This window comes from Lactuca sativa, chromosome 1, assembly GCF_002870075.4.
Source record: "Lactuca sativa cultivar Salinas chromosome 1, Lsat_Salinas_v11, whole genome shotgun sequence".
In the NCBI taxonomy this organism is placed as follows: Eukaryota; Viridiplantae; Streptophyta; class Magnoliopsida; order Asterales; family Asteraceae; genus Lactuca; species Lactuca sativa.
This window is the reverse complement of record NC_056623.2, coordinates 194851648-194877136: the sequence shown is the minus strand read 5'-3', so window position 1 is coordinate 194877136 and position 25489 is coordinate 194851648. Positions and strand designations below refer to the sequence as shown.

At 38.4% G+C, this 25489-nt stretch overlaps 1 long non-coding RNA gene across 1 annotated transcript; it reads right to left on the bottom strand.

Moving 5' to 3' along the window:
* Positions 1–11592: 11592 nt before the first annotated feature.
* LOC122196902 (uncharacterized) lies at positions 11593–13101 on the bottom strand. Its single transcript, XR_006189393.1, has 2 exons — positions 12959–13101; positions 11593–11973 (listed from the first exon to the last, which is right to left on the bottom strand). It is a non-coding gene; the product is annotated as an uncharacterized LOC122196902 (long non-coding RNA).
* Positions 13102–25489: the final 12388 nt, after the last annotated feature.

Below are 25489 nucleotides of genomic sequence, written 5' to 3'. Positions count from 1 at the left end.
GCACTCTAACATAAGGACTCGACAAGTCCATACATGAAGTCGACAAGTCCATACATGAAGTCGACGAGTCCATGTTCATCAGTGAAGAACTCGATGAGTCCTTTATCCGACTCGACGAGTTGGATCACCTGTCTGCAGTTTTTCGGGTTTTTTGGCCACAATTAGGTTAGGATCATTACCAAAAATTGTTTTGTATCATTAAATCTATTTTTCTGATATGGTAGTGATTATCCTCATCCAATTAAAAGATAAATTGTCAAATTATAAAATAATTACTAGATTATATGATAAACTAATTATTAGTGTAATTTGATTTGAAATTATCTTACTACCAGAGTTGTATTATGATTAAATTGGTAAAAGATAAAATGGTTATTCTATAAGTTTAAAATTTGATCTAAATGTTTTTTAAGGAGTTACAAAACTTGTCTATCAAGTTTTGGAACTCAAAAGTTTTTTAAGGAGTTACAAATTTTGTCATCAAATTTGGAACTCAAAAAGTTTTTTGAAGAGTTTCATAACTTGTCCTCAAGTAATGGAACATGAAAATTCACATTCATAATAAAACATTAACTCCATAAGTTATGGAATCCAAAAGTTTTCAAGAGTTACAAAATTTGCCCTCAAGTTTTGGAATTTGAAATTTTTTTATTAAACATTGAATTATAAAACTCTTGGGGTTCATAACTTATAAAATTAATTAAATGGTTTTAATTTTGAATTTAGTATTTGGAATCTTGATGTTTTGTTGAATAGTTCAAATTAACTCTTATGGACTTTATTAATATTTAATTAAATGTTTAATTAAAGAGTATTATTAAATCGATAATCATATGGTTTAAGTTTAATTAAATTAAGAGTATAATTTATTAATGGATTAAACCATCAAGTATTTTAAAAGTTTAAAATACACCCTTATACTATATAAAATTAAAATTTTAATATTACATATATATATATATATATATATATATACATACATATATATATATATATATATATATATATATATATATATATATATATATATAATTAAAAACTCAGCCTTACCGTTAGTAGACCTCATTCACGAAGCCAATCTATAAAGCGGGGGGGGGGGGGGGGGGGTATAAGGATACTACTTATAAAATGGCAGTTGAATGAGTGTCCACTCTCACCCACCGCTTCCTTGATTGGCGGAGGGTCGTTAGCCGAACGGGTATGATAGGACTCAAACTCCCACTAAAAGTATAATGAAAAAAAAAGTAGCTAAACATTTATAAATTCTCAATCTTAGTTACTTAGGAAAAATGTGAATTTGATGCTAACCCATGAAATTGCATATTGCACCTTATTAGTCGTTAGTGGAACATGTGTAGTTAACCAACACACTAATATGGGACTAATGAAGGATGGCAATGGGTAGCTCGTAGTTTATCATAAATCAATGGAGCGTGTGTGGTTAACTGGAACATTGATTAGGTGATAAATGTCTTCGAGAGTACCAAGCTAATTTGCATGGTTATTCACACCTTGTTTTGTGATCCTCGATATTCCAATCACAAAATTGAAGGGCATAATCGAGATTAAACTTGCCATTGAAAATTTCAGTGAATCTCAAAGAATCTAGGAATTTCAATTCATTTAAAACCAAAATTCATTTTCGTTTTTCATGATGGAAATTGGTAAATTGTCATTTACCTACCTTCAAATATTTTAAAATTGGATTACAACATCCCTCTTCTGAATTATAAGTTATTGTGTTGGGTCCTAGCTTTAATATTCCATTTTGGGTGTTATATTAAGGACTTAAATCAACTAAACTTGAATTTCTCTCTTGTAGATGTCTTGTTCTAACAACTATGGTCTTCCCGAATCTTTTGGAAAAATATTTCCTCATGAAGATGATATTCTTCAATATCATACTTCACTTCCTCCACCTCCTCCAATAATTCTCTCTGATCCACATGTTCGTCGATTTGAAAAGTTCAAGATCACTCAAACCCTATTGACAAGCAAACACAAAGATGGAATGTCTGTGTGTGCACACGTCTTTGAGATAAAGTCACACATTGACAATTTAGGAATGTTAGGATTCGTTGTCTCGAGAAAGTTGGATGTTGACTTGGTTCTTCAATCATTTCCTAAGTCATATAGTAAGTTCGTTAAAGATTACTATATGATGGAACGTTGCGTGGCCCTTATTGATCTTACCTATTTGCTAATTGCTGCTGAATAAAAAATGATTTGATGCACTGGTAATGCAAATCTGATTGGAAGATCTACTTCCCAAAGTTCTATGGAAGTTGACAATGGGAATATTAGAAGTCCAGAAAAGTCATCTTCTCCCAATGGAAAGAGATATGCCATGGTCGAACCATTAGATGAAATGGTAAAGAGAAATGATATGTCTGAGATTGTCCCACGTGCCGTTCCAAAAGAGTATGTTTATTACTACTGCTAAGAGAAGGGGAATTGGTTGCGAAGCTGCCTTATTTACCTGAAGGATCACAAGGATGGTAAAGTCAAAGTGGTTTACTCGACTTCAGGTAAATCCACTATCTAACTCTATTAAGTTCACATTTGTAGATTCTTAATACATGATGCGATAAGATCACCTTTTGATGTTTTGTAGGATCGAAGAAGAGAAAGGAAGCTTAAAGGAAGAGTAAGTTGAGTCTGATAGTGAAGAGATGGATTTCGATCGCATGGTTCGATGATCGGATTTTTGAACTGCTACTTAAGAGTTATGATAGATTGCTTAGAAATATGTAGTAGCATAGTTTTCATTTGTAATTGCATTGTAATGACAAGTTTTTCCGCACCTTTTATAAATATTTTTATTTTATTTTATCTTATGTTATGTTTCCTTGCAATGGCATTTGTGAAAATTGTTGTTTATATGTGTTTCGATTAATAGCAATATTGAAAATGTTTTGATTCGTAGTTATGTCAATTGTGGTAGTGTCATAATTTTCTAAGTAAGGAAAGATTCTCATCACCCAAGTTTCAATTGAACAAAAACTTGGAATCATATGACTTGAATTATGTGATGTATGAAAATCTTGGTACTTGGGAAATTGAGACTAATTGCTTGTTTACATGTATATGTAAGTCAAGTGAAAGATGAAAGGATCTAGTCCACAATGATGTGCACTGGCCAGATCCACCACAAAGAATGATAAAGACTATTCGTCATGACTAAAGGTTTAGTAAATATGGTTATACTTACAAGACTAAGTGTAATTCTTAATCATTGAAAAAGTTTCAATGAATAGCAGAACGGATAAGAAGAATAAATTAGGTAGAAAGATAAAAATTTGTCCAATCTAAAAGGAAAGGAGAGTACTTTAGTATCCTGTTTTATGATCATCTTAATGATTATGAAAACCATATCATAATTGATCCTCTAAGGACACCTTAGTGCACTTGTGTGGCTAAGAAGAGTAACCGAGAATTGTTGAAATGGTTAAATCAATTAAGGTGAGTCATACTTTATTCCAAAATCAAGTCTTAGAGTCATACTCCAAGATTGTTCCTTGAGTGACATATCTTAAGTAGGTTTATAACACATTTAGAATTGGTAGTTGTGATGTCTTTAAGACAAAGACTAACTAAGGCCAATTGTATGAAGTGTTTTTTCTTGATAAGAATCCGCACTAACTCTTGAATATTTGTTTGTCAAGGAGTGTTTCTTGACAATAGAATCTTATATTGTCAAGAAGTCAGTGAGAGTCTTAAAGATCTTGAAAATTTTCAAGAACTAATCAAGAATAAACCTATTATTTATCACTAGCACACGACTTGAGGTTTGTAACCTATCGTGCTGACATATTCTTGTTTCTGTGCTCATTCCAGTTAAAGTTGACTATGCATGTGAGTTCTATGATTTCTCAATTGTTTTCATAATGCAAAGCACCTTGAAGTGAAAGTTCATTGATCAACAAGGGTGAGCTGCTAAGGAACTTGGAAAACATGGTAAGCCCTCGTGCTGCCAAGTGGCAAGAAATTAAGATTGAACAAGTTCAGTCCATATGAGTTTGAATTTTTCATAGACCTTGTCTTATGATAATGACAGATTCACATGGATATGAACACATACACCATAAAATCTAAGTGGTAAAGGTTTATCTCCAATTCATGAAAATGATTGTGAGGAAACACTTTCACTAAGTAGATTTTGAGAAAATAGCAGTAGTGTTATTGCATTCTCAAATTCGATTATGATTACGACATCCCTCTTCATAGTTCGAATTGTCAGAAATGGCAATTAAGTTTGAACATTCAGGACTTGCTGCTGCAAGTTCTGAAAAAGATTAGACACACATATGATCTTTCTTATAAAAGGTGTATGAGCTTAGATAAAGACTTATCAAAGCATCTCTTTTCAGAAAATCTGAACTTTGGTAAAAAAGTCAATAAGTATTGATTTCTAGAAGTCCAGCTGATTTCTGGGTACATGTCAAAGCTAGTGGGAGCATAAGTGTTATGCTAGTAAGAATATAATTATCATGATTGTGGGAGCATGATTATTATACTAGGTATTGCGAGTCAGCAATGCTATTTATAGGAAACAAAGTTTTAAATTTCAAAGCTGCAGATTTTGGAAAATTGTTTCGCTATAGTAAGGGAGAGGATACTTATACTTTACTTCGAATATAAAAGTTTAGATTAAAATATTAATCAAACTTAGTCATGAGTATATATGAATATCATGTTGAAATGGTTCAACATTGAAAATTCTGTATGGAAATATTATGTAACACCGTAAATTTTCAAACAAATTTTTCATTTTAAAATATCATAATTCTCATTAACACATTTCACAAAAACCCCAAGTATAAAATTATCCAAAAACACATATCCTTAAATCATTGAATTGAAAATCCAGGATCCACAAAACATAACTCCATCTCGTGTGTACAATCAAGTCGACGCCTTCCCGTGATCCTGAGAAGTACCTGAAGCACATATCACATAACACGGTAAGCACAAAGCTTAGTGAGTTCCCCAAAATACCATACACATCTCATTAGCCTCTCATGGCTATACTCGAATAAGACCCTCCGGTCAATGTGTGGCAGTGGAACCCTCCGGTCCCACAACTCGGGTGAACCCTTCGGTCCTAACTCAGTAAGCTCAGAATAATATACATCATAAATCACAAAGACATAATGCAGGATATCACAATACTCAATAAAATCACATAAGACCCTCCGGTCACACAAAGGTTACCACTCTAGGTAAGTATAGTGAGACGACTCTCCTCGTAAGCAAACAAACAAATAGCCTCGTACACGAATCTCGAACTAGCCCCCGCCTAACACATAGGATAATTATATCTAATTAACACTTAAAACACAACTCTAAGTTATTTTCTCTCTCAAACTCTTGAAATGGGTAAAAGACCATTTTAGCCCACCATGGTCCCCATAATCTTCGTCTTGACCAGACCCTAAATTCAACATAAGTCAACACTCGAGTCAATAGTCCATGTTGACCCGACTCGTCGAGTGCATCCATGTGACTTGTTGAGTCCCCTCGTTTCCTCTGAAATATCGCGAAAATCCAACTTAACTCGTCTAGTTGTCTCGTCAAATCGCCACGTTAGCCATGTCCAGACTCCTTGGGGGAAAACCCTAGCCGACTCATCGAGTCAGCTCATTGAATCGGTGAGTCCATTCAGTCTACTTCCTCATTCAGACGTTTTACATAAGATCTACAACCCCAAACTCTAGATCTAGCCTCCCAAGGCTCGAATGTCACGTAAAGCTGCAAGCTTTATGTTCATGCATGGCGCTTAGGGATTGAAATGCTAAAACAACTCTCATTTAGGGTCTTAATCATGAAGGTTCTTTTATTATCTGGATAAAGCTGGGACCTTTGGACTCTAGGGACCTCACAAGGTCCATATATGAAGTCTAAATCAATTGGTACACTCAAAGCCTCAAGAAGATGGAATAAGCCCCAAAACTCCATAAAATGAGATCTAATCAAACTAGTGAGAAAGGTATATAATTTTTACCTTCAACAAAAGCTCTGGATGAAATAACACCAGATCCCACAACCTCTTCTCGTTCCTTGATTGATACTCTTCTCTCCTTCTTCAAAAAGTGCACCAAAATGCCCAAGGATTAGCTCTCTTTCTCTCTTAGCTCACTTCCAGCGATTAGGGTTTCACATAGGGGAGTAGGGTGGCTGGTGAGGTGGAAATGAGGGATTAAGGTCCTTTAAATAGGGCCCAACCCCAGAGATTTAGGGTTTCCTCACACAGTGCCGACTCGACGAGTCGGCTCTCTAACTCGTCGAGTTGGTCATTAAACCCACGTGGCCAATTCGACCCTACTCAACGAGTTGGGTACACAACTCGTCGATTTAGATCATACAACTCATAAATAATTTCATAAATATTATACCTGGGAGTCAGGATGTTACGTATTATAGCAAGGGAATGGTCAAGTATCATGTCTTTATGTAAGACATTATGAATCGTGTCCCATATGCTTTAGATATAGGATCGATTGCATATGCTATAATATTCACGTGTTCTAATTTTCCAAATGCCTAGGGCATTAAGAGGGAAAAAGGACTAGAACCGGATATGAATAAAGTGGTTAAACAACTGTCAAGGACGATATAAGGTTCGCTAAGGATTGGTTGCTTAAGGACAGTTGGAAGTATAGTAACGGATGGACCATGACATTATTATGAATAGACAGAATTCTATTAATAATGCATTGTCATATGGCAAATATGGAAATGTTTCCATATTGAGAGTTAGATATTAAGAATCTATGTGTAGGTTAGAAGCTTTTACGCAAGAACGATGTTTAAAGGAATGGACTTTGAATTTGGGACTTCTCTTCCTTGGAATTGTTTTGTTATCAATCTCCAGTGGAAAGTTTTGTAATATCGTTAGCAAAGTCTCTGTGACTTTGGTACCTCGAAATTACAAAATGAATCATTGCATGATAGTTTAGAATCTTACCCTTGTGATAAAGATTTGGAATTGTGAAATGAGCTTCATTGGAAATGTTTTTAATTGATCTATTTCACAAAGTAAGGACCATATATAAACATAGTGTGCATGCTTGGAGCATGGGATAACTGTTGTTTTAATTCAAAGTATTAAGTTGATTAATCGAAACATTATACAATGAATAATGTGTAATTAATCTCGTGAATAAATAAAAGGTGTTTTATTTATACTCAAAAGTTTTGAGACCATATTGGATTTGACTATTCTTGTGTTTTACTTCTCATGTTTTTACTTTCCGAATAATAAGATTATTCAAACTTTCCACAATCGATTATACTTTGGAAGTAGGTTATGGAAGTAGACTGTCATGAATGGGTTTTTGTAAGATTGTCTAAGGCGATCGACATAGCAAAGTTTGCTACAAACATTCATGAGTGCCCTTGAAATAAGATTTAAGTATTGGATTAAAGCCACACTCATTGAATCATTTCATGGATTTTATCACGAGTGATTGTGAGATGATAATATCTTATATTCTTGAAACGGAGACATATAGTTGCGGTTTACAAGTCGGTTGCACATTGATGATGGTAAACGCACCAGTAACTTGGTGTTATAAAACTTATCATTGTGTGTGATTTGATGAGTAAATAGAGCAAGCATATGAGTTTAAGTTTATCCGTTCCTTTTTCCTAAGGGGATAAAAGCGATATCTGTGGGCTCCTTGACGATTTAATGATGACAACCCTAAGCACTTGGCCAAGCCTGGACTGATTTGATTTGTTCAATTAGTCGGTCGTCATAAATCGGAAATCGGGAAACAACACATGAGCAGAGAGAATGATTATAATTCATGTCTCAGTTCATACGATATCTAGAATGGAGGAATATATGATCCCTTATCTAATGGACGCATCATAGTTCAATAGCGGCTTTTAAGAGCTACGATTGCTAATCGGATTTTGGAGTCATACTTGCAATAATAGTTATTAGACTTATCCAAGTGGGAGACTGTTGGATTAGGTGTCTAAGCCTATAACTATAATTGGTATGTACTTGATCCGATACTAGCATGGTCCATTTTGGGTTGCCTTCATCAGAACAATTTGATAGGATGGATCTTTGATTAAGAGGTTATTTATGATTTATTAATATATTATAAGTATAATATATTAATTGAGAAATCATATTATTTTTAATTAGTATTGATCAATAATTAATTTGGAATTAATTTAGTGATCAAAAGAGACTAATTAAATTAACGTGGACTGATTGTGTAAATCAGTGAGACATTTGGTTTGGGCTAATGATCCATGACTAATTTGTAATGGGCTAAGCTTATGTGAAAGTCCATAAATTATTAATAAAAATAAGTTATGGATCATAAGCCTAAGTGTAAGAATTAGGGTTACATATAACTCTTGGAATTCTACACTATATATGTAACCCACTGAAGCCAAAAATCGGACCAAGGGTGGATTATTCTAAGACATGGACGATTTTATGTGCTACTAAACCTCTCTCATTTGTTCTCCAATTGTTCATGGTGTTTGTGAACCATTTGAGGCATCACACTTGGGGTGCTAAGCTCTTAAAGGCAAAATTCAACAAGCTACAACAAGAGGTAATATTCTAACTAGTTTTTTTTTTATGATTCATATGTCAAATTGTATGCTAGTTGTAGGCTAAAAGCTTTGGAAATTTTATTGCATGTATAACAAGAAAAAACTTAGATCCAAAGCTATTAGGGTTGTATGTGCACCATAGGACTGTTATAGTACATAAAACCCAACAGAAATTTCATAGGTGAGTAGGTGTGGGAACAGTTGGCCATGTATGTTGTGATTAGCCACTCTCTAGGGAGTGAGGATAAAATGTATGTGTATCCTAATTATTGTATCTATTTCTGGCTATTGTGATGATCTTTGAGACAAATACGGGTCGGTGTGGAAGGTAGTATGGTCTGTTGTGATGATCTTTGAGACAAATACGGGTAGGTATCTGAGAGGTAAGTTTTCCTCACTGTACTTGTGGGTCGAAGGTACCAATGTCTGCCCACTAAGTTATGTACCCTGGTTTAGGGAATATTGTTATGTTTTATTGAGTTATTATAGCTGAGTCCTAGTATATAAGACGTTATTATGTGGCAGTGATTGGTAGATATGTCTATGAGTATGTTGTCTGGCTATATGATTATCTGTCTGTTGAATATATGTTATATGTTATATGTTCTATGTCGACATAATATGGTTGGGTTGATACTGTACTGCTTTGTGTGGTCAGTCAACAAACCTAGGGCAATCTAACTGGGTAATCCAACCGAGAGGTTATAGACCCAGTACGTTATTTGTAGGGCATTCCAACCGGGAGGTTGTGGGCCAGGGTAAGCCAACCGGGAGGTTGTGGACCCAACATGCATTTTGTATATCTGTTTGGTTGTGCTATGTGGTACTTTGAGGGAACTCACTAAGCTTTGGCTTACGATTTCAGTTTTATGTTTCAAGTACTTCGGATGACCAGGGCAAGGCGAATGCGTGATTGTACACATCTTTCAATGATATGTTTTGGGAGATTTTATGATACATTGATCTTGGGGATATTTGTATTTGATACTTGATTTGATATGGTTTTGGTTGAAAACAATTGTTTCCTTTAAGTTAAAAATAAAAAAATTTATCGTGATTTTGGGAATGTTACACCCACGACCTTTACTTGATACATTTATAGTCCACAATCCCGAAATAAGAAACTTCTCAAAATAGGATGTTACATCCAAGCCTCCCTTTGAGGATTCAAGGTTTACAAAGGTTGTTATACTCTTCTTCGTCTTTGGTTGTTTTCTTTCCAAACTTTGCAAGAAGATCATTGGTGGGTTATAAACTAGTTTTATGTTGTTTAACATATTAAAGTCTCCCATTGTTAAATCTTGTGTTTTTGAAACTATTTTTAAATAAAAACCCAACATCATCCATTTACTTCAAACACCACCGCCCCGAAAAAGCCTAAGATAATCCACCATGATGCCACCACCCAATCTTTAACACCATTGAAGACTTAATGGCGTCGTGCCTCACCATCTTCCTCTTTTTCACTATCCAAAAATGACAGAACCACCACGAACCGTTTCTCGCACCTCCAATAATCTCCTCCACCAACACATCGATGCATCACCACCACTTCCCCCATCGCAACACCAGTCGTTGCCCCTACTTAACTGTTGTTATATAGTTCTTTTTCTCTCTCTAAAAAACTCATACCCAGTTGATAGAACAAACACACACGTATACATATAGATTTATCTCTTTTGTTGGTAAATTTGAAATATATTTTTTCTAGGTTTTTTTATAGATATTAAAAATTAATTATTATACCTTTTATAATTCAAAATTAAATAAATTAAAAAATATAATGATCCAAATGTTGTTATGAACAAAAACTTTATTTAATTCAATATATTATGATTCAAAATCACATGATTAAAAAATAATATGATTCCAAACTATATTATCCAAAATTTTATGATCCAAAATGATATAATTCCAATTTTCATGATCCAAAAATAATATGATCGAAAAGAGTATGATGCATAATATCGTTATGATTCGAAACTTCTTTTTATAATTGTTAAACATTAAAAACTCGAACCGATGATTAATTTAAAAAAAAAGGGTGAAACAAAAGTAAAAACAAAAAAACAAAATGAAACACAAGAAACTTCAATCGCATAGAAAAAACGTTAAAAAAACAAAACTAAAAATAAATAAAAAATTAAAAAGAAAAAAAAATGAAAATAAAAAGAATCTGAAAAACCAAGTATATATTGATCAACAAAAGTTTATTTTTTAAAAAAAAGGTAAAAATATAAAAACAAAATAATTGTAAAACAAAAAAATGAAAAAGAATATAAAAACAACAAAACCGAGTATATATACCTCTAAAAAGTGTTTCATTTTAAATATTAAAAAAAATAATAATAAAAGTAAGAAAACGGAAAAAGAAAACCCATTTATATGATGTTCGATGGATGTTCGTCGTACGCGAACGCATCACAAACTAGTAATTACGTTTGACGTTTGTGCCATTAACGAAATGAGTGGTGAAGAATTATATTTGCGGTTCCTACGATTTTTTGGGTTCTTATTGGATCTGAAATTAAACGAAAAAAATATGAAATTTACTTTGCTTTTTTTAAACGATAAAACTAATATATATATATATATATATATATATATATATATATATATATATATATATATATATATATATATATATATATATATATATATATATATATATATATATATATATATATATATATTAGTTTTATCGTTTAAAAAAAGCAAAGTGAATTTCATATTTTACGTTTAATTGTGTTTTGGAAAGTAGTTTGGTTTCCAGTACTTTGCTTTGTGCTTTCCCTTATTTAGGTTGATAACAATTTGCTCTAAATTACGTTCATCCACAGAGTCACCTCATATGATTCTTCGTGAAAGGGTAGACAACCTTAGCTTTTAAACTCTCACATTGTTATGTTATTAATAATTATGTCACTGTCCATGTCTAAGAAGAAAAAAAAAAGATAGTAACATTGGTCCATCAGAAGAATAAATAAAATAAGAACCTTAACAAAGAAATTGAAGTTAAGTGGTAATGTGGTATACACAAATGTTCAGACCTGTTATACATTATAATCGGCTTTTAAGGAAGTTGCTATTAGATGCATAAAAAGTTACACACAAAGTCACACATACTCAAATTCATAAGACTTTGTAGTTAAGCACTTGTTTTTATAAGACCTCATATGTAAAGCAATAAAAATTCTTTGGGTGTGGTTATGAGATAGTGAGTAAGTGGGGGGAGGGGCAAATCTGCAAATCCAACAGAGGTACACTTCAAGGGCAAAACGGTAAAACCAACGACCAAAAATGAAATAGCCATCTAACACCACCTTCATAACCCAGCTTGAATCATTTTCACTTCAGGAGTGTACACATCATCGAAAACGAGAATATTTTCTGCATAGTTTCAAAAACAAAAACAAAAACAAAAATGAGGGGACCGATTATGTTAATTTTGAAATTACAGGGACCATTCAGGTAAAATTAGATAGCATATCGCCGTGACTTCCAAAAATTTAAACCAAACTAATTTCTAATTACAGCAACCATACATATAATATGACATAAATACGAAGTAGGACGCTATATTATACATATAAATTTAATATGATTGCTAAATAAAGCATTTTACTGGAGAAATTTTAAGATGAATGAAAAGTAGGCTGCTAGTATACGACATAAATGAAATGATAATCCAAGTATATCCTACAAAAAACTGAAAATGGACAACAAAGTATTTAAAATATTAAGAAAATGTACAAAAAACAAAGTATTTAAAATATTAAGAAATGGTCAGACGTGTTATACATCACAAATGGATGAAAAACGGAATCTACTTCTTGCATGTGCATGCGTATGTGTCTGCTATGTGTGTGATTCAGTTCATCAAACAAAATAAATTCTTTTATTGTTACTAAATGAATTGCATCGTATCTAATGGAGAATGTTCATTCATTAATAACTACAACTACTACAGTACAAATTGGTTATGAAGATGGTTAAGCTATGGAAGAGACGAGACTCTATTCATATAAGAAAATTAATGGATAGTTTTTAGCAACAACTATAATAGATAAACGACTCAACTACTACCAACTAATGTAAATTCCAAAATCTCAGCTCTTGAGTTGTGTGCTAATAGTTCAGAGGCAATCTTAACTTTTAATTAGTTTATGATGGAATCAATATATACAAGAATTGAATGATTTATTTCATGTTAGTGTTATACAGGAGGATGCTATATCAGTAATGTTAATCAGTTCAAACTTCACACACACTCACTGTAAATGTACATGAAATAAGGAAACAAGAATTCCAAGAAAGTAAGTAGAACAGAGATAACGCTGAAAAAAAAAGTTGGGAAAGGGAGAAGGAGAAGTACTTGTCCTTTTATGAGAGGAAATCGTCGGAGAAGAGGGATACCGCCGGTAAATTTGGGATTCACAAGTCGCTAGAGACCGGAGGCATCGCCGGTACCTGCCTTTGTTTGAGCGAAAATCTCACAGGGGAGGGAGCTTGGAGTGAGCGGGACAGTGGGAAAAAGGGGATTTAGTTATCTAGGGTTTGTTAATTTTTTTTTATTTTGTTTTAAGTCAAAGTCATATTTGGTTCTCGTCTTTTTGGTGGACTGAGATTAAGAAGTAATTTAGAGTTATCATTAAAAAAAACCAAGTAGCATCGACGTTTAAAATTGAAATAAGATGGGTTCTAAAAAAATAGTTCTTTGATATTAAAGTTAAATTGACAGTTGGTCATTTCGATTTTTTTTAATGTATGGGTGACTCAATTACTAAAGTCTTCGCATTCTTTGATGTCGGCTCAAGCTTCTAGAGTTGAAAAACACAATTCTATTGACGATGCGTGTAACACCCGATTCCTGGTACGCAGTTAATTCAAACATTTCTTGTGTTTTTCTCTGGGACTCGACGAGTTGGAGACCCAACTCGTCGAGTAGAGTCGAGATCCGCGGACAGTTTAAGTGACCTACTCGACGAGTCGGAAGACTGACTCGGCGAGTAGGTGCTGTTTGGGTAAAACCCTAAATTGAGGGTTTACTCCCTATTTAAATGCCTTATCTTAGCCTTCATCGTCCCTTATACTCCCAGAAGACATCATATCGACACCCTAGCCGCTTTTGTGTGTTCTAAGGCCATTTTAGTGTTTTTTCGTGGGTTGTGATGCTTGAGAAGAGGAAAGGAGCTTGTGAGACCAAGGGGAAACAAGAAGATCTAGAGTTTGGAGCTTATTTTCGGCTTATTGGAGGTATGAAGCTGAACCTTTGTCTATAGATCTTGATTTTTGGGCCTTTTCTTTCATCTTTCTAAGCCCTAGAGAGGTTGTATTCGGGATTTAGTGTTAGAAGTCAGTCTATGCTTTAGATCCAAGTCTATTAGGGGGGTTTTTATGGCACAAAGGTACCCATTTTGTTGCCATGAACACCCCATGCACCTTAGAGGCCATCTTTTATGGCTTTTGGGGCCAAAGACCCCTTGCATGTGTACCAAGTTTGGAACTTTACATGTAAAATGGACATTAGGAGGCCAGATCTATGGTTTTGGTGTGTTAAGACCCATTTAAATCGACTGTATAGTGTTGGTCAAGGATAGACTCGACGGGTTTCTCTTGGGACTCGGCGAGTCTCGGTGTAAGGACCACCAAATCCTTTCTGTGAATGGACCAATTGTTAAGGAGGAAAGTCCCGTAGATGTTTAGACGCGAAAGGGACCTGAGAATCATGGGACTCGACGAGTGTATGAACAGACTCGGCAAGTCCAAGGCAATCTCCCAATCTTGGAAGATGGACTCGACGAGTTGTTCATACAACTCAACGAGTCGTAGATCGGACACATTCTTATGAGGGAGATGAACTCGCCGAGTTCAAGGAAGAACTCGACGAGTCAGATGAAGATGGCCCTGATGGTTTGAATGAAGGAGAACATGTCGAGTTCTTGCTAGACTCGACGAGTGGAGTCGGGGTTGGATCGGGTTAGTGGAGTATGTTCTGTTTGATGACATAAGTTAAGAGTTGTCGTGTAGGGATTGAGTAGTCGAGGAGAGCTGACCTTCACGCCGAGGACAATTCAGACACTACACGGCATCGAGATGAGTTGCCTTCCAGTAGAAGTGGGTCTAAGGCACCACGGCCGACCCACTAGTAATTGTTAGTTAGGATGATTATCTTTGTGATAATTGTATGGTCTGTTATTGTTGGATATGTGAGTATGCTAGTTTGCTAGTTGCTATATTATGTGAGATAGTATCAGTAGAAGGGGGAATAGTCCTCGATTCAGTCGCTAGGACCTATGGATAGGTCGGACACCCCAGATATGTCTGACAACATGATTATGATATGATATTATGTGTTAGTAGTAGGGGTGAAATAGTCCCCGTGTTCGGTTGAGATAGACCGGAGGGTAGGTCGGCACCCCAGAATGGCTTGACATGGGTAGGTCAAAACCCAATAATGGCTTGACATAGATAGGTCAACACCCCAGAATGGCTTGACATGGGTAGGTCAGCACCCCAGAATGGCTCGACATGGGTAGGACGGGCGCTCCAGAATTGCCCGGAAGTATGTAAGCTATGTGATTGCATGGTATGTGGTATGATGGGGGAACTCACTAAGCTTCGTGCTTATATTTTTAGTTTTTTAGTTTCAGGTACCTCTTCGTCTCAGGGGAAGGAGTCGGCGGTGTAGCAGCGCATCACACACACATGATTTCCGCTTAGAGTTTTATGGGATTGTACTCTAATATTTTGTTACTTCAAGATGATTTGGTTTCGAGACATGATATTATGGTTTTATGTATTGCCATGATCTTGGCAATGTTTTGGTAAAATGTTTTATAAAATATTAACTTGGAAATGAAATTTTTGGTCTCAAATTTTGGGATGTTACAAGTTGGTATTAGAGCCCTGGTTTGAGGGATTTAGACATACCCTCGGGGTGTCTGGACTCAAACCGAGGGACTAAGAGATTTTTCACAAAGAAAACACTTTCTAAAATTTTAAGTAAAAGAATTTTGAGAAAGGACAAGGTGTGTGATGCGTGCGACTGGCCGAGCTTAAGTAAGTTTTCCCCAAGATACCCATACTTGTTATGTTATGTGTATGATTTATGATTCTGAGAACTGCATGCTAGATTAGGGCTATGGATCTAGGAGGATGCCTTGTGTGACTGATATATGATTCTGAGAACTGCATGCTAGATTAGGGCTAAGGATCTAGGAGGATGCCTTGAATGCCTGTTGTATGAGTTGTATGCTAGGGCTGTCTAGTCAGCAGTAGGATAGCCTGATTAGGTTATGCTTGATGTGGTTACTCAATGCACGAATGATGCTTGCTTTGTGCTATAGGGGTCTTGGCTAACTTTAACTAACTAGTGAGCGGATATGTAACAGTATTCGCAAGCTAGTTAGGAAAGGGAAGTAGGGACTCCTAGTGTAGCTGATGGCGGAGAGTAGGTCGGAGGGTGCCCTAGGAAAGCCTGGGATGAGATCAGTTGGAAAGGGATATTGGCAAGGGGACTTGGTGAAGTTGAGGCATTCCTTGAGGAAAGTACAGATAGATGTGGAAGATAGTATGGGCCCGTACTACTAAAAGCAGAGGATCCGTACTCGAGTCAAGAAGGGTCGAGATGGAACCAAGAAACCGGGAGAGTGTGTGGGACCTCTTGGGAGTATGTATGATCCTGTTGTTTACGTGTTTTATTCTCAGTATGGTGGTCACACGACATGGTGCAGGAGGTTCAACATCTGGATCCGAATCAGGATTAGGTTCGAGTGCAGGGTCCGAGCAGGTCGATGACGGGCTACGCGAGTTCATCGAGTCTGAGATTACGAGAGGTATCCTTGAGGCGACCACGGTTATTTTCAGGTCAATGAAGGAAGGGATTGTTGAGCTGATGGAGGATCGCCTCCGAGCATTCAGGAGTGATTTGGCGTCCAGCTAGTCGGGTACGCGCACACCGTCCTTCAAAGACTTCAGAGGGAGTGGTGCGCTGGATTTTCACGGGGTGAAGGACCCCATTGCTTCCAGGAGATGGATTGAAGACATTGAGTCTATGTAGTTGATGATATTCTGCCCGGAAGGGTCGAAGGTCCGCTTTGTTGCAGGACGTTTGAGGGATAGAGCTAGAGATTGGTGGGAGTCAGTTGGTGACTCGCTGGGAGCCCCAGCCATCGAGGCTATGACTTGGTCAGATTTTGTGACCAGGTTCAGGGCTAAGTTTGCGCCAGCTGTGGAGCTTCAACAGCTGGCCAGGTAGTTTCTTGATATGAGACAGACGACCGAGACAGCGTTGGAGATCACCACCAAGTTCAGGGAGAGGGCCTTGTTGGTGCCTCAGTATGCGGGGGATGAGGAGATGCGGAAGACCCGCTACCATGATATGATGAGGGATGATATTAGGTCGAAGGGCCAGCCGGGCCAGAGCCGCTGTAGGAAATGTGGCAGGCCACATGAGGAAGCTTGTAGAGCGGGATCGTCGGGCTGCTACAAGTGCGGCAAGACGGGGCACTTTGTCAGGGATTGTAATGCCCCCGCCCCCACAGTTCAGACATCAAACCTAATTTGCTTCCATTGCAATCAGAGGGGACATAAGATGGCCAACTACCTTAGATTGTTAGCAGTATCAGCAGCAGCGCCAGTGGTGGTGCCGACTTTAATGACTACACGAGTTCTGGATGGCTGAAAGGTCAAGGATGAGGCTCCATTGGTGCGGTACCGAGCGTTTCATTTGACAGCCGAGGAGGCACGCGTTGCACCCAATGTGGTGACGGGTATGATTTATTCTCACTAATCTTTTATGTTATGACATTGTGATTTTGATATGTGATATGTATGTTCTGTTTAGGTTCGTTCCATGTGAACGGTATCCCAGTTCAGGTATTGTTTGATTCGGGTGCTACCCGAACGTTTGTCTCTCTTGCGCTTAACAAGAAGTTTCCCGAGTCCTCGGGCATGTTGGATTGCCCTCTAGAGGTGGAGATTGCGGACGACCGGTCAGTGCGGACATCAGAGGTTTTCAGGGATTGTGTTTTGAGATTGTTAGAGGAGCGTTACCTAGTAGACTTGGTTCCCATATCGTTGCGAGGGAACAAGGTTATTATATGTATGGATTGGCTAAGCTCCAATGGGGCGGTGATCGAATGAGCGTAGCAGTTGGTGCGGATCAGGACCCCAAGTGGGGGAGAGCTGGTGATTCAGGGTGAGAGGCCACATCAAGGACCAACTTTATGTTCAACAGCGAGAGCTAGGTGCTACCTTCAGCAGGGTTGCGCAAGATTTGTCGCCTATGTTATGGATACTCGGGAGACGGGTAAGGAGACGGTGGGTGATGTGCCCGTGGTTTGAGAGTTTGTGGTTGTATTCCCGAGGAGTTGCCTGGGATACCTCCGAAGAGGCAGGTAGAGTTCAGGATCGACCTAGTCCCTGGTGCGGCTCTGATAGCCAAGGCACCGTATTGGTTGGCTCCTCCTGAGATGCAGGAGTTGTCTACATAGCTACAGGAGCTGTTAGACAAGGGATTCATTAGACCGAGCAGTTCACCCTAGGGAGCCCCGATTCTATTTGTGAAGAAGAAGGATGGGTTGCATCAGATGTGTATAGACTATCGGGAGCTGAATAAGATAACGATGAAGAACCGTTACCCACTCCCGAGGATTGATGACAACTTTAACCAGCTACAGGGAGTGTCTTGGCTCTCCAAGATTGATCTGCGTTCAGGATATCATCAGATGAGGGTCAGAGAGGAGGATGTGTAGAAGACTGCGTTTCGGACGCGTTATGGCCACTATGAGTTCATGGTGATGCCTTTCAGGCTCACCAATGCTCCTGCCGCGTTCATAGATCTCATGAACCGCGTGTGCAGATCGATGTTGGATCGGTTTTTGATAGTTTTCATCGATGACATCTTAGTTTATTCCAAGACGCGAGAGCAGCATGAGGAGAACTTACGGGAGGTTCTGGATACTTTGAGGAGGGAGACCTTGTATGCTAAGTTCTCAAAGTGTGAGTTCTGGTTGCGCGTGGTGTAGTTTCTTGGGCACCTTGTCAACCAGGATGGGATTTCGGTTGATCTGGACAAGGTGGAGGCCGTGATATGGTGGGAGGTTCCGAGGTCTCCATCTGAGATTCGAAGCTTCTTGGGACTGGCAGGCTACTATCGGAGATTCATTCAGGACTTCTCCAATATGCCCCTGACCCGATTGACGAGGAAAGCCGTGGTCTTTCGCTAGGGACCTGAGCAGCAGGTTGCGTTTAAGACAATGAGACATAGATTGTGTGAGGCGCCAATCTTAGCCCTGCCGGAGGGTATGGGGATTTTGTTGTATACTGCGATGCGTCCATCTCGAGTTTGGGCGCGGTATTGATGTAGAGGGGGCATGTTATAGCTTACACTTCAAGGTAGCTGAAGCCTCACGAGGCGAATTATCCAACACATGATTTGGAGCTGGGGGCTGTTGTCTTCGCCCTCAAGATTTGGAGCCATTACCTCTATGGGGTTCGTTGTACCATTTATACGGACCAGAAGAGCCTGAGATATCTCATGGACCAGCCAAATCTGAATATGAGGCAGCGTCAGTGGCTCGATGTGGTGAAGGATTATGATTGCGAAATCCTCTACCACCCGAGGAAGGCTAATGTCATGGCTGATGCGCTTAGCCACAAGACATCGCTGATTAGGGACATCTGTCTGAGGATGACAGTTGTGACTCCGCTGTTGGAGCAAATTCGGGAGGCCCAGCAGGAGGCCATGAAGGAGTAACATCGGAAGAGTGAGCGAATTATGGGTCAGGTTTCCTCCTTCGACTATGATAGCTGGGGATTGTTGAATCTTCACCGTAGGGTGTGGGTCCCTTATCATGGGGTGTGCATCAGGTATTGATGGAAGAGGTGCACAAATCCAGGTTCTCTATCCATCCCGGGGCGACGAAGATGTACAGGGATTTTCGTCTCGATTATTGGTGGCCGTGCATGAAGAGGGACATAACTTGGATTGTGGAAAGGTGCCTGACCTGCAGGGAGGTCAAGGCTGAGCACCAGAGACCTCACAAAAAGGTCCAGCCATGGGATATCCCACTATGGAAGTGGGAAGATATCATTATGGACTTCATTACGAAGCTTCCCAGGACCGCACGAGGAGTGGATTCGATTTGGGTAATTGTTGATCGATTGACCAAGAGCGCCCATTTCATTACGATTCAGGAGAGTATTTCGGCCAAAAAGTTGGTCGACATCTATATCCGGGAGGTAGTGGCGCGGCACGAGGTGCCATTTTCAGTGATTTCAGACAGGGATGTACGGTTCACTTCCAGGTTTTGGAAAAAGTTTCATGACGAGCTAGGTACTCGACTGTATTTTCGCACCGCCTTTCACCCGTAGACGGATGGTCAAAGCGAGTGGACCATCCAGACTCTGGAGGATATGTTGCCGGCGTGTGTTTTAGACTTCGGAGGTAGTTGGGATACTTACCTACCGTTGGCCGAGTTCTCCTATAACAACAGCTATCATGCGAGTATCGACCATCCTTCTTTCGAGTTGTTGTATGGGAGGAAGTGCAGGACCCCGATATGCTGGGGAGAGGTTGGGCAGAGAGTCGTAGGGAATACAGAAGTGGTATTCAAGACTACAGAGAGGATCCAACAGGTTCGAAGCAGGCTACAAACTGCCCAGAGTCGGCAGAAAAGTTATGCGGACAGGCGTCGGTAGGACTTAGGGTTCCAGATCGGGGATATGGTACTCCTGAAAGTGTCGCCTTGCAAGGGCGTTATTCGATTCAGAAAGCGGGGAAAGCTGGGCCCCAAGTATATTGGACCCTTCAGGATTATAGCCTGGGTGGGCAAGCTGGCATATAGGCTGGATCTGCCAGCCGAAATCAGTCACATTCATAGCACTTTCCACGTCTCCCAGTTGCGAAAGTGTCTGATGGACGATTCGGTAATGGTGCCTTTGGAGGATATTCAGGTTGATGACAGCCTGAACCATATTGAGTGGCCAGTGTCAATCCTTGACAGGAAGTTAAAGGATCTTAGGAACAAGAGATTGGAGCTGGTAAAGGTGTAGTGGCAACACCGAAAGGGCTCGGAATGGAGCTGGGAGTCGGAGGACGAGATGATGGAGCATTACCTTGAGCATTTTCGGGATCGAGAAGCAGACTTCGAGGACGAATTGTAAGATAAGTGGGGGAGGTTTGTAACACCCTATTCCTGGTACGCAGTTAATTCAAGCATTTCTTGTGTTTTTCTCTGGGACTCAACGAGTTGGAGGCCCAACTCGTCGAGTAGAGTCGAGATCTGCGGACAGTTTAAGTGACCTACTCGACGAGTCGGAAGACTGACTTGGCGAGTAGGTGTTGTTTGGGTAAAACCCTAAATTAAGGGTTTTCACCCTATTTAAACGCCTTATCTCAGCCTCCATCGTCCCTTATACTCCCATAAGACATCATATCGAAACCCTATCCGTTTTTGTGTGTTCTTTTTGGTGGGTTGTGAAGCTTGAGAAGAGGAAAGGAGCTTGTGAGACCAAGGGGAAACAAGAAGATCTAGAGTTTGGAGCTTATTTTCGGCTTATTGGAGGTATGAAGCTGAACCTTTGTCTATAGATATTGATTTTTGGGCCTTTTCCTTCATCTTTTTAAGCCCTAGAGAGGTTGTATTCGGGATTTAGTGTTGGAAGTCAGTCTATGCTTTAGATCCAGGTCTATTGGGGAGTTTTATGGCACAAACGTACCCATTTTGTTGCCATGAACACCCCATGCACCTTAGAGGCCATCTTTTATGGCTTTTTGGGCCAAAGACCCCTTACATGTGTACCAAGTTTGGAACTTTACATGTAAAATGGACATTAGGAGGCCATATCTATGGTTTTGGTGTGTTAAGACCCATTTAAATCGACTGTATAGTGTTGGTCAAGGATAGACTCAACGAGTTTTTCTTGGGACTTGGCGAGTCTCGGTGTAAGGACCACCAAATCCTTTCTGTGGATGGACGAGTTGTTAGGGATGAAAGTCCCGTAGATATTTAGACGCGAAAAGCGACCTAGGAATCATGGGACTCGACGAGTGTATGAACAGACTCGGCGAGTCCAAGGCAATCTCCCAATATTGGAAGATGGATTCGACGAGTTGTTCATACAACTCGGCGAGTCGTGGACCGGACACATTCTTATGAGGGAGATGAACTCGCCGAGTTCTCAGATGAAGATGGTCCCGATGGTTTGAATGAAGGAGAACCCGTCGATTTCTTGCTAGACTCGACAAGTGGAGTGAGGGTTGGATCGGGTTAGTGGATTATGGACTCGACGAGTTTATAGACCAACTCGGCGAGTCAGGTTAACTGGGTGTTGACTTTGACCAATGTTGTCCTTGCCTGGTTTTGGTATTGATACGAGTTAGGGTTGTATGTTCATTTTGATGACTTAAGGGTTGTCGTGTAGGGATTGAGGAGTCGAGGAGAGCCGACCTTCACGCCGAGGACAATTTATACACTACACGACATCGAGGTGAGTTGCCTTCTAGTAGAAGTGGGTCTAAGGCACCAAGGCCGTCCCACTAGTAATTGTTAGTTGGGATGATTATCTTTGTGATAATTGTCTGGTCTGTTATTGTTGGATATGTGAGTATGCTAGTTTGCTAGTTGCTATATTACGTGAGATAGTATTAGTAGCAGGGAGACTAGTCCCCGATTAAGTCGCTAGGACCAATGGGTAGGTCGGACACCCCAGATATTTCTGACAACATGATTATGATATCGTATTATGTGTTAGTAGTAGGGGTGAAATAGTCCCTGTGTTCGGTTGAGATAGACCGGAGGGTAGGTCGGCACCCCAGAATGGCTTGACATGGGTAGGTCAGAACCCCATAATGGCTTGACATGGGTAGGTCAGCACCGCATAATGGCTTGACATGGGTAGGCCAGCACCCCAGAATGGCTCGACATGGGTAGGATGGGCGGCCCAGAATTGCCCGACAGTATGTATGCTATGTGATTGCATGGTATGTGGTATGATGGGGGAACTCACTAAGCTTCGTGCTTATATTTTTAGTTTTTTGGTTTCAAGTACCTCTTCGTCTCAGGGGAAGGGGCCGGCGGTGTAGCAGCGCGTCACACACACATGATTTCCGCTTAGAGTTTTCTAGGATTGAACTCTGATATTTTGTTACTTCAAGATGATTTGGTTTCGAGACATGATATTATGGTTTTATGTATTGCCATGATCTTGGCAATGTTTTGGTAAAATGTTTTATAAAATATTAACTTGGAAATGAAATTTTTGGTCTCAAATTTTGGGATGTTACAATGCGATAGTTGGTATGCTTACTAATCCAAAATAGACAATATTTATGAAAACAATGTTTTATCTGAGTGACAGTACTATTTACTTGCATGTGTGAGTTCATGAGTTTTATGAATAACTTTTTTATTGTGTTGCAAGGGGGTGGAACTCCAAATCCTTAACAGGTTCATTCGGGGGGATAATAAATATCAGGATGCACCACAATCGATCGAGTTTTTTGACATATGGGTGGCTCAATTACTAAAGTCTTCGCTAAAAAGGATAGATGCAGATATAACTTTTTTATCTTGTTGCAAGATGGTGGTGTTGGATTAGGTGTCTAAGCCCATAACTATAATTGGTATATACTTGAATTGATAGTATCATAGTCCTTTTGGGTTGTCCTCAAGACTAGCAACTAGACAAAATGATTCTGGAGAGAGAGGTTGATTTATTATTTGATTAATAAATTGATACAAATAATTTGTTAATATATTATGAGAATAATATATTAATTACAAGTAGTAATATTTAATTAATATTTAAACAGAAATTAATAAGAATGAATTTTGGGATTAAAAGAATTAACTCAAAATGCAAGGATTGAATTGTAATTGTTCAATACTTAAGCAAGAGACAATCTGGAACCCTCTATAGGTTATGGACAGTTTTCATATGCCTTAGGGTTTCTAGAATAGTTTTTATTGGATAATCAGGGAAGTGGATAATAACTCAGTTTAAGATAATCTTGGATTTGGGCTTGTCTAGGGTTTCATGACTGCAATATAAATAGGGACATAACCCTACAATTTTCGGCCACTTCTTCTAAGAGAGATCTAGCCAAAATTTGCAACCTCATTCCTCCTTAATCATTCTTCTATTGCTAGTGTTGGGTGTGAGCCACTAGAGGCGTGACAATTGTGACGTTTGTTCTCAAAGTCTCGACAACGCTAAGGATTTGGATTGTTATTTCTATATAACAATCAAAGGTATGTTTTATAACCCTAAATGTGTATTTTTATTTATATATTAGTGTTCTATGGTTTCTACATTATTTTTCTTATTGTATGTTCAATTAGAGAAAACGTGGATCAAATCTGGGGTTGCATACACACATAAGATTGTTTGTTATGCCCATAACCCATCAATGGTATCAAATCTTAGGTTTACTTTTCTATTGAATTGATACTAATATGAACTTGAACGAGGAGAAACATAACATAATCACCATTATGTTCCGTCGCCACGATGTGACTTTCACCACGATGTGGTGCCTTGCGATTTTGCTTTACTACGACGCGGTAAGCTGTCAGATTAAAAAAATTCGGCTTTTGATATATTATGAATTGATTAGGATAATTACCTTTAACAATATTTTTTAATTGTATAAATTTTAATATTTTAAATTGTAATTTGATATCCTTGTCTAGAATTCATAATTGGTTTTATTTTTCAATTTAATTAATTGAATATTAATTTTGAAATTTTAAAGTAAAACCTACTACTTTTGAAATTTTTTTAAAAATACACCCTAATATTTATTACTATATATTAGTTATTTTAGGAAAAATGTGAAATTGTATGCTAATCCATGAAATTAGACATTGCGCTCTATTGTTCGTTAGTGGAGCGTGTGTGGTTAACCAACACTAATAGGGACTAATAAAGAGTGGCAATGGGTGTCTCGTAAATATCATTGATTAGTGGAGCGTGTGCGGCTAACCGACACATTAAAATAAGATGATAAATGACATCGAGAGTACCAAGTTAACTTGTATGGTTATTCACATCTTGTTTGTGATCCACGGTATCCCAGTTACAAATGGAAGAGCATAATCGAGATTAAAGATATCATTGAAATGTTCAATGATCTCAAAATATCTAGGAATTTCATTCAAAAAAACCTAATTCGTTCAAATTTCGTTTTTGATGGTGAAATGGACAACTCGTCATTTACCTACCTTTATACAATTTGCAATTATATTACGTCATCCTTTTTCTAAGTTGTAAATTATTTAGTTGGATCCTAGCCTTGATATTTCATTTGGGTGTTATAATGAGCATTGTTCTTATCTAACTAAAATGTTCTTTTCTACTCTTTCATATGCCTACTCCTACTGATGCTTCTGGTTCCTCCTCCTCCAACAACAACTTCTCTGCGTTGAACATATGCGTAAATGTGCAATTGGATGGCACCAACTACAACGATTAGATGCGGAACATCAAGATGGCACTACATTTTGAGGATAAAGAGTATGTCCTGGAAAAACCACTCGATGAGATCGATGAAATGAAGTCCACCCCTAAAGAAATAACTGCCTATGAGAAACACTACAAGGATGCAACAAAAGTTGCTTGTATCATTGTGGCTACAATAAATCCAGAATTGTAGAAACATTATGTGGATTACTGGTCGTACGATATGAACAAGGACCTTATGGAAAAGTACCATAAACGAGCTCGTCAAGAAAAGTATGAGGTGGTAAAGTCCCTTATGGCGTGCAAGATGAAGGATGGTGGGTCTGTAAGAAACCACATTTCAAGAATGCAACAATACGTGGATAGGCTCATCAAGCTAAATGTGATTTTGATGAAGAGTTGGCAATCGACATTTTGTTGAACTCTTTGTCAAGTT